At 53.2% G+C, this 10,525-nt stretch overlaps 1 pseudogene; it reads left to right on the forward strand.

Moving 5' to 3' along the window:
* The first annotated feature begins 500 nt into the window (after positions 1 to 500).
* LOC128782049 (cilia- and flagella-associated protein 251-like) lies at positions 501 to 6,954 on the forward strand (annotated as a pseudogene).
* The last annotated feature ends 3,571 nt before the right edge of the window (positions 6,955 to 10,525 follow it).

Below are 10,525 nucleotides of genomic sequence, written 5' to 3' on the forward strand. Positions count from 1 at the left end.
TGCCAGCAGCCTCTGGGGAAGAGCCTTTCCCTAAAATCCACCCTAAATCCCTCCTGGGCCAGCTCCAGCTGCTCCCTCTGCTTTAACACTTGGATCGATCCCAAAATAAAAAATGTCAAAACTCTGATGAGAAAGGAAGTTCGGAGTTTTGGACAGCTCTGTTGGAACTTCGGAGATCAAAAGATGATCTCAGGTAATTTTCTATTTCTTGTCCATATTTTGTGATTTCAGAATGGCCCAAAAAGCTGTGGCTGCCCCTGGATCCCTGGCAGTGCCCAAGGCCAGGTTGGACACTGGGGCTGGAGCAGCCTGGCACAGTGGGAGGTGTCCCTGCCATGGCAGGGTGACACTGGGTGGGATTTAGGGTCCTTCCCAACCCAAATCCTTCTGGGATTCTGGGATTCCAGCCGAAGTCTGAGCCTGCAGCTGAGCAGAGGATGGTGCTGGAAGGTCACTCGGTGCCCTGGCCTCTCCTTTCCCCTGGAATGCCCCGGGAAGCGATGGCACTGCAGCTGCAGCTCTGCCTGATGGATCACCTGAGAACCCACCAAAGTGGGAAACAATCCTGCAGCTGAATGGAGAAATGTGGAATTGTGGATGGGCTGGGATGGAAAGGAGCTTAAACCCACCCAGTGCCAGCCCTGCCATGGCAGGGACACCTCCCACTGCCCCAGGCTGCTCCAGCCCCAGTGTCCAACCTGGCCTTGGGCACTGCCAGGGATCCAGGGGCAGCCCCAGCTGCTCTGGCAATTCCATCCCAGCCCCTTTTTCCCCTCACAAGAAAGGATTTTTGCAGGACTCCATTTGAGTGAAGTTCTTGGAAGATCCTGTTCTCTTTTTCAAACTCATTTAACTCTGAGCTCTGGTGGTCTTTGACCTGGTTCAGCTTCCTGGGGCCATTGCTGGGCCTGGAGCAGAGCCTGGGGCTGCTCTGCCCTCCTGCACACAGGGACACACTGGGACACACTGGGACAGACTGGGACACACTGGGACAGACTGGGACACACTGGGACAGACTGGGACAGACTGGGACACACTGGGACACACTGGGACACACTGGGACAGACTGGGACAGACACACAGGGACAGACTGGGACAGACTGGGACAGACACACAGGGACACACTGGGACACACTGGGACACACTGGGACAGACTGGGACACACTGGGACAGACTGGGACAGACTGGGATGGACAGGGACAGCCAGAACTCACAGAATCCCAGAGTGACCGAGTTGGAAGAGACCTCCAAGAGCATCGAGTCCAACCCAGCCCCAACACCTCAGCTCAGCCCTGGCACCCAGTGCCACATCCAGGCTTTGTTAAACACACCCAGGGATGGTGACTGCACCACCTCCCCGGGCAGCCACTCCACAACTTTATCACCTTTCTGTAAAAAACTTCTTCCTGATACCCAACCTGTGTTTCCCTTGGTGCAGCTCGAGGCTGTGTGCTCTGGTTCTGTCAGTTCCTGGAGAAGGAGCCCAAGCCCAGCTGGCCACAGCCACCTCTCAGGAGCTGTGAGAGTGCTGAGGTCACCCCTGGGTCTCCTTTTCTCCAGGCTGAGCACCCCCAGCTCCCTCAGTGGTTCCTCACAGGGTTTGTGTTCCCAGCCCCTCTCCAGCCTCGTTGCCCCCTCTGGATGAGCTCCAGCCCCTCCATGACCTTCCCAAACTGAGGGGCCAGAGCTGGGCACGGCACTCGAGGTGTGCCCTCACCTGTGCCAGGTACAGGGGCAGAATGAGCTCCCTGCTCCTGGGAGACCCAGGGACACACAGGGACAGACAGGGACACACAGGGACACACAGGGACACACAGGGGCAGACAGGGACAGCCAGGGACAGCCAGGGGTTGGAGCCGTGCAGGATTTCCATTGTTGCCCCAAGCCAGGAGCAGAGCACACCAAGTGAAGAAGAAGAAGAAGAAGTTGCTCCAAACCCTTCTGCTGACCTGAACCGAGGCACAAATGGAGAGAAACCCTGCACAGACCTCGAGCTGATTTCTTTGAATACTTTGGGTATTTGTTTGAATACTTTGGGCTATTTCGTTTTCAAGCTCCAGTTCGGCTCTTCTGATCTCCCTCTCCTCTCTTGCTCCCAGTCATTTATCATTCCCTTCATCAGGAGTAGTTTTCCAAACAGACACTGCCTGCTAGGGCAGCCTAAACCCTCCTGGAGCTCCCCATGGAGCCATCTGTTCTTTCCTCGGGCCTTTCACTAATGAACTCCCCTCGGTGATGACTCGGGGTGGCCCCAGGTGCCGTTTCTGTTCCCCAATTTCCCTGATTTGTGAGTCTGAGCACAGAGTCCCTGTGCAGCTCCCCTCCCTCCCGCTGGGACAATGGGACATTTCGGGATGTCTTTGTCAGAGTTGATTATTTAAGCCTTTCCTTGAGCGGCCTTGTTCCACAAGTGCCATTTCTCCTCTATTGTTCCCTGCTCCTCGTTCTCCTTGGCTGGGAAGCAAAGCAGGACAAGCGATTGCTGTCAGCTGCCTCCTGGCTGGAATGAGGGCATGGAAGGGGCTCCTGAAGTGCTCCAGGAGTGGAGCAGGGCTGGGATGCTTCACCTGGAGGGAGAACCTTGCTCAGGTTCACATCTGCCCTCACAGCATAGGAGCAGTGTTTGGAAAGCAGCTCAGCAGCCAGGAAAAGTCACCTCAGAGGGAATCCTAGCATGGTTTGTCCCAGGGTCTCAATGCTGGGCTGAGCCCAAGAGTGTAAAATTCCTCATTTCCCAGCCCGAGCAGCCACAGGAGGAGTCTGAATGTGTAGGATCAGCTTCTCAAGGGTGTTTATTTTCCCTTCTCTAGAACATTCTCTCTCTGCCCTGCTGAGCTCTGCCCAGCAGCTCGGCCATGGCATTCTGTCTGCCCTCAGGGCAGTGTTCACATTTTATACCAAAAACTCCGTGTGCCGTGGTTACAATAACGTGCCAATGTCTGTCATTGGTGTTGGGCAGTGTGTCTGTGCCTGAAACCAACAGAAAAGTGTCACCAGCACAGCGAGACATGGAGGGCAAGGAGAAGGAGAAGGTCAGGACATGCCCAAATCCTTCTATCTTGTCTCCTTGAACTCCATTATAAAAACCCCAAAATTCTGCTTTTCCACCCTGTGTTAATCCAAATATCACACTGCTCAAACCCTCGTGGCTTGTAATTCCTCACACAGAGTTGGCAGCTTTTTCCACAGGCCAAATTGAAGCCACAGGTGGTTTTGACTTCATGCCAGGGTCCCCGAGCCCCCTGCCAGGGTCTGGAGCCAGCCAGGGCAGCCAGAGGGATTCCTGGGCTCCCACACAGGTTCACATCTGCCCTCACAGCATAGCAGCAGTGTAGGGAAGGTGGCTCAGCAGCCAGGAAAAGTCACCTCAGAGGGAATCCCAGCATGGTTTGGGTTGGAAGGGATTTTAAGGATCACCCAGTGCCACCTCTGCCATGGGCAGGGACACCTCCCACTGTGCCAGGTGTCTCCAAGTGCCATCCAACCTGGCCTTGGAAACGAGCACTTATCCAAGTGCCTTTGTTTTCAGTCTGAGGTTGTGGAGGCATTTGGGAATTGCCCTCCTTGGCCAGCCCTCAGCTCAGACCGTGTCAAGTTCTCCTTCCAGAGGGCACAGGTTCCTTTGGAGGTGGATTTCCACATCCCAGCCTGGCATTTGCACTGCACAATCCCATGGATGCTTGTCTGGGAACAGCTCCCTGAGGTGTGACCTCGTTGGTGCTCAGCAACTGGGAGTGCTGGGAAGGACTGGATTCCTTCCTGGGAAATTCTGCTTCTTCTGGCATCTTCCAGCTCACCCTTTGCAGCCTCATATCCACAATGGGGCAGGTGGATAAAGCTGGAATCCCAAATTCTAACATCAAATCAAAATTGCCTCATTTTCCCCACAGGAAAGATATGGAGCTCTTGGAACAAATCCAGAGGAGGTCACGGAGCTGCTCCAGGGCTGGAGCCCCTCTGGAGCCAGGCTGGGAGAGCTGGGGGTGCTCACCTGGAGAGGAGAAGCTCCAGGGAGAGCTCAGAGCCCCTGGCAGGGCCTGAAGGGGCTCCAGGAGAGCTGCAGAGGGACTGGGGACAAGGCCTGCAGGGACAGGAGCCAGGGAATGGCTCCCAGTGCCAGAGGGCAGGGCTGGATGGGAGATTGGGAATTGGGAATTGTTCCCTGGCAGGGTGGGCAGGGGCTGGGATGGAATTGCCAGAGCAGCTGGGGCTGCCCCTGGATCCCTGGCAGTGCCCAAGGCCAGGTTGGACACTGGGGCTGGAGCAGCCTGGCACAGTGGGAGCTGTCCCTGCCACGGCAGGGCTGGCACTGGATGATCCCTAAAATCCCTCCCAGCCCAAACCATTCCATGATTCCATAACTTCAGGCCTGCCTACAGCAGCAGCTTAACTCCAGCCCTGCTTGTGCTCGGGGACATGGCTGGGAGCACCTGTGGGCTGGGGTTTATGGCCCAAAGAGACATTCCATGGAATTCTGGGGTTTACCTGACTCGGCAAATGTTTACTTCCATAAAAAATAAAAAAAACCACAACCCTTTGGCTGGGAACAAAAGTGTCCTGGCAGCTCCTGGTCCTGGCGAGTGTGCCTGGGGTGGGACTTGAGAATTAGGGGATTCCTCAGGGGCTCTCCCACTTGTGCGTGCTTTCCCTGGCTGCAGGGTGAAGGGTTTGGGGATTTTGGGAGCTCTGAGGCAGAGGGGAGCCCTGCTCCTGGGGGATTCTTTGGGGCTCCCAGCAGGCCCAAAGGATTTTGGCTCCTGCTCTTCCTGCTTGGCCCTCTGAAGGTGCCAGGGTGTGCTTGATCCCTGTCTGAGACACTCCATCCCAGTTTTCTCCAGCTGGGCTCTAATCCGGGCAGGCAGAGGTGGAGCAGACAAGGTGTGATTGTTTTGCTCCTTACCCAGCTGCGTGTCCCAAAGGGAATCGCTGCTGCTCCTCTGACCCCAGGCATTCCAGATCTTCCTTCCTGGCTGGATTTTCCCTGTTGTTCAGCTGGAAAACTGTAACAAGCTCAGGTTTCCCTTCCAGCTGAGCCTTTACTGAGGCAAAATTGAATTATTGTGTTCATTGCTCCTTTATGGGCTGATAAAGAGCTGTCACAGTGCACGGATTAGGCCTTGGACTGCTGGATTTTTCCCCTTTTTTTTTTTTTTTAATTTCCTGAGGAATCTCAAGCCTCACATCCCCTCTTGTTTTTTTTTTTTTTTTTTTTTTTTTTTTTTCCCCCTAAATGAATGAGGTATCACTTGAGGTTGAAACCTAAACTGCTGCTCCCCTCCCTTACCCCCGAGGAGAGGTTGGACTCAGCTCATCCTCTTGCCTCCAAACCTCAGTGCCTTGGATATTCAATGACATTCCAGCCTGGACCACACCAGGAGCTCTGTGCTGGGCATCTCAGTTCCAGAGCTGGCCACTTCTCCCTTCAGTCCCTCCTGTCATGTGGGCTCTGCGGTGCTGGAGGGCAACGTTTGACCTAAAAAAACGGAGGAATGATTTTCAGATGTCCCCCAAGAGTGGCACTTCCAGCCCTGGCGAAGTGGTGACATCTCAGAACAATTGATTGGGAGAAGTGGTGGCAGCTTTCCCAGAAACTGCACTCCCTGGCACGGAGCTGGGGGAGGTTTCCTTGCTTGAGGAGGAGACTCCATGTGGGAACTGCCAGGGGACAGTGGGAAGTGGAGCTTGGATGGTTTTCAACCCCCCGATCCCAGGAAATGAAAATCCCGGGAACTTTCTGGCTCAGGAAGGGAGGAGGAATCAATGGAGGAAGACTGGGAGCTTGCTGAGCTTCCAGAATTTGGGGTTTAAGACCTTTTCTGAGCTCTCCTCACCACGTGCTCCACCAGCCAGGGGTTCTCCTTACCCAAGTGCCTTTTATGTCCATTTTAAGGTGGTAGAAGATAGCTGGAACTTGCCCTCCTTGTCTGCCCAGCAGCTCAGGACTCTCCAAGTTCCCTTTTCAGAGTGATTTGGAGATGGATTTGAATATTCCAGCCTGCAGAATTTGACAGCTGATTATCTGGGAACAGTAGTAGTAGTTTTTGTTATTATTATTATTATTACTATTATTATCTTTATCTTTATTATTAACTTTATTGTCATTATCTTTGTTGTTATTATCATGGTGATTATTTTGAGTTATTATTGAGTTGTGAAGAAGAAGAAGGAGAAGAAGAAGATGGAGAAGAAGAAGAAGAAGAAGAAGAAGAAGAAGAAGAAGAAGATGGAGAAGAAGAAGAAGAAGAAGAAGAAGAAGATGGAGAAGAAGAAGAAGAAGAAGAAGAAGAAGAAGAAAGAAGAAGAAGGAGAAGAAGAAGAAGAAGAAAGAGAAGGAGGAGAAGAAGAAGAAGAAGGAGAAGGAGAAGAAGAAGAAGAAGAAGAAGGAGAAGGAGAAGGAGAGGAGAAGGAGAAGAAGGAGAAGAAGAAGAAGAAGAAGAAGAAGAAGAAGAAGAAGAAGAAGAAGAAGAAGAAGAAGAAGAAAGAAGAAGAAGAAGAAGAAGAAGAAGAAGAAGAAGAAGAAGAAGAAGAAGAAGAAGAAGAAGAAGAAGAAGGAGAAGGAGAAGAAGAAGAAGAAGAAGAAGAGAAGAAGAAGAAGGAGAAGAAGAAGAAGAAGAAGAAGAAGAAGAAGAAGAAGAAGAAGAAGAAGAAGAAGAAGAAGAAGAAGAAGAAGAAGAAGAAGAAGAAGAAGAAGAAGAAGAAGAAGAAGAAGAAGAAGAAGAAGGAGAAGGAGAAGAAGGAGAAGAAGAATGAGAAGAAGAAGATGGAGAAGAAGAAGGAGAAGAAGGAGAAGAAGAAAAGAAGAAGATGGAGAAGAAAAAGAAGAGGAAGAAGAAGTTGTTATTGCCCCACTGGTGCTCAACAACTGGGAACCTGCAGGCCGTCCCTGATGAGAACTGGAAAGGACTGGGAGGGTTCCAGCTCAGGAGTTTGGGCTTTTCCCAAACTCCACAGTGACATGAGGCAGGAAAAGTGCTCTGGGCAGGGATGGAGATCTGGAGCTCCTGGGGTTGAAATTGGGGTTGTGCTGCCCCATGATGGGAATTTGCTGAATCCCAAAGTTCTCTCTGGGTTCCTGATGGCAGGGGAATGATGCAGGTAAGGCTGGGAATAGTGGAAAACTGTGGAGAACCACAAGGTCCCCCCTGAGCCTCCTTTTCTCCAGGCTCAGCCCCTTCCCAGCTCCCTCAGGAATTCTCCAGCCCCTTCCCAGCTCCCTCCCCTGGGCACTCTCCAGCCCCTCCAGGTCTCTCCTGCAGGAGCAGAACTGGGCACAGCCACAGTGGGAATTCCTGCCAGTGGATCTGCTGAGCAGGAGGGCGTTCCTGGCTGGGACAATGCAGGTGTGGAATCTCACTTCAGGATTTGCCCTGCCAAACACTGAAATTCCCTCACTGGGACAATGAGGAAAACAGAAGCTTCATCTCCAGGGAAGTGCAGCATTTCCCACCTTTTCTGTGCTCTTGTTTCTGTACTGTCTCTTCCCATGTGTGAGCCCAAAATCCCACACTGGGAGGGGAAGCGGAGCTGTCAGTGCCTGGAAATGGGGAGCCAGGCTGGAAATGAGCCTGGTGCTGCTGAGGAAGGTGTGGAGATCTCCCTGTGATGGGACAGCAATCCTGCCTGGCTGCTGGAGTGCACCAGCTCAGGAAATCCAGGCTGGAAGTGCCAGGAGCTTGCAGGGGTTGGGAAGGGCCTTTCTGGGAGTTTGGCTCTGCACACACATGTGGGAAACCTCCAAACCTCCACCCTGGGAATTCTGTTGGTGTTTATCCCTGGCAGAGGGGTGGTGGGGAGGGAGCAGTATGGGGCTGATGTTCCTGCACGTGTCCTGGAGCTCAGGGAGGACAAATCTCCGGGGCTCCAGACACAGAGGGAGTTGCTGGAATTGTTTTGGGGTGAATGGGGGCGAATGGCCAAGAGCTGGGTCCTGCCCTTGGGTCACAACAACCCCGGGGAGCTCCTGGCTGGGCAGAGGGGCTGGAAAGCTGGGAAAGGCCCTGGGGGTGCTGGTGCCAGGGGCTGGACACGAGCCCAGGGGTGCCCAGGGGGGCAAGAGGCCACTGGCAGCAGGGCTGGGTGAGGAATTGTGTGTCCAGCAGGAGCAGGGCAGGGATTGTCCCTCTGGGCTGGCTCTGAGAGGCCCCTCGAGGGCTGTGCCCAGTTCTGCTCCTGCAGGAGAGACCTGGAGGGGCTGGAGCGTGTCCAGGGCAGGGAAGGGAGCTGGGAAGGGGCTGGAGAATTCCTGAGGGAGCTGGGAAGGGGCTGAGCCTGGAGCAAAGGAGGCTCAGGGGGGACCTTGTGGCTCTGCACAGCTCCTGCCAGGAGGGGACAGCCGGGACAGGGCTCAGAAAAAGGGACAGGAGGAGAGGGAACGGCCTGAGGCTGGGCCAGGGCAGGCTCAGCTTGGCCAGCAGCAGGAATTTCCCCATGGAAAGGCTGCTCAGGCCTTGGCAGGGGCTGCCCAGGGAGCTTTGCAGTGCCCATCCCTGCAGGTGTCCCCTGGAGGTGGCACTCAGAGCTCTGGGCTGGGGACAAGGTGGGCACGGGGCACAGCTGGCACTGCCTGGGCTGGGAGGGCTTTTCCAGCCCCAGGGATTTGGGGATCATGTGGAATTTCACATTTTTAACTCTCTTCTCTGTGTGGGCAGAGAAGGGCCCTGGCCTGGTCTGGCAGCAGAGCTGGCTCAGCCTGGTCCCGCTGTCCCTGTTATCAGCTCATTATCAATTCTCTTGCTGATAGCAGCTCCTACAGCAGCCTTGGCTCTCTGGGCTTTGGGTTGCACCAGAAATCTTCTATTGAAGAGTTTTTCACACGCCAGTAGAGCCCCAGAGGGCACGGACTTCCTAAGCAAGACCATCCCACAAGATTTAGCATTTCCATGAACTCTCCTCTGCTGCTCCTGGGGTTTGCAGTCCTTGAAGTCCATCAACATTTTACCTCCAATTCATGCTGGACCTGGAACTTCTCCAGAGGCCAAATCCTGCCCTGGGGTGACTCTGCCAGGCTCGATGGAAATTTTAAAGTAGGTTTTTGGGGATGTGCATTTAGACTTCACCAAGTGCTGCGTTTCTGGAGCTGCCTCATCTCATGGAAGGCCCCAGCAGGACTGGAAAAAAAACAAAAAAGTGTGTGTTTCCCTCTTCCTTATCTCCAGGAATATCCAGAGAATGATCCTGGTTTTTACAAAATATGGTTGTGCTCTTTGCCTCAGTGAGTTTCTGTGGCAGAAAATTCCCCAGGGCTGGTTCTGGACCTCTTTGGGAAGGATCTCCTTTCACTAGTCCCAAATGGATGGAGCTGGAATCTCCTCCAGGGTGTGCCTGAGGCTCCTCAGGGGTATTCATGTGGGTATTCATGTGGGTATTATTATCATCTGAGCAGCAGCAAAGCACCAATCTGGTCAGGGGCAGGAGATTTTCTCCGACAGAATGGAGTTTTTCAATCTTGCTGTAATCCTGCTCTTAAACCTCATCAGCCAGGATGACTTTTTAATATCATTTGTGTCCAGAAAATTGAAATCTAGAAAATAGCAGGGTTTTGTTTTTGTTTTTTTTTTTGTTTTTTTTTTTTTTTTCTGGGGGAGAGGAATGAGTTAGAGAAAAGCCATTAGTCTGCAGCCTGAATTGTGGCCCTCTCATCCCACACACTTGTGCACAGTCATGCTGCAGCTGGAAAACCAAATATCAGGATGGGAGGCCTTTACTAAATCACTTATCAGGATTAAACTTGGAATTAAATCCATTTCTGGCCAATCTGTGACAATGTGACACCACGGGAACTTCATGGGCTGCACTTCAAGTGCAAATCTCAATTTTTGCTGCATTTGGCCACAAAGTTTGGTGCAGTTCAGGCCTCGTTCCAGTGGCACTGGAAGGGCACAGGGATCTTGTTCCTTTCCCTTTGTGCTCCAGAATTGTTGGCTCAGATGGGAAAGAGCTGTGCTGGCATCCAGGTGAGCTGTGCACAGATTTCCTGCTGGCTGTGAGCAAACCCCAGGGGAATTTCACCGGTGGGGAAAAGTCGGCTTGGGAGAATCCCAGAATGGAGTCATGGAGGGTTTGGGATGGAAGAGTCTGGAAATCCCATCTGCCAGAGCTGGGGATGCCACTCGCTCTCCCAGGTGGCCTTGGGCACTGCCAGGGATCCAGGGGCAGCCCCAGCTGCTCTGGCAATTCCATCCCAGCCCCTGCCCACCCTGCCAGGGAAGGATTTTTTTTCCCAACACCCCACCTAAATTGGAATTTTTCAGTGGGAGCCATTCCCTGTGTGCTGTCCCTGCATCCCCTGGAAATTGTCTCTCTCCAGCTTTCCTGGGGCTCCTCCAGGCCCTGCAAGGCCACCCTGAGCTCAGCCCAAAGCTTCTCCTGTGCAGGTGAACAATGCCAGCTGTGCCAGCCTTTCCTCCCAGCAGAGCTGCTCCAGCCCTCTGCTCATCCTGGAGCCTCCTCTGGGCTCTGCCCAGCAGCTCCACGTGCCAATACCTATAATTTCTGTTGGACAGTGTGTCTCTACCTTAAACCAAGA

This window comes from Vidua chalybeata, chromosome 2, assembly GCF_026979565.1.
Source record: "Vidua chalybeata isolate OUT-0048 chromosome 2, bVidCha1 merged haplotype, whole genome shotgun sequence".
NCBI classification, from domain to species: Eukaryota; Metazoa; Chordata; class Aves; order Passeriformes; family Viduidae; genus Vidua; species Vidua chalybeata.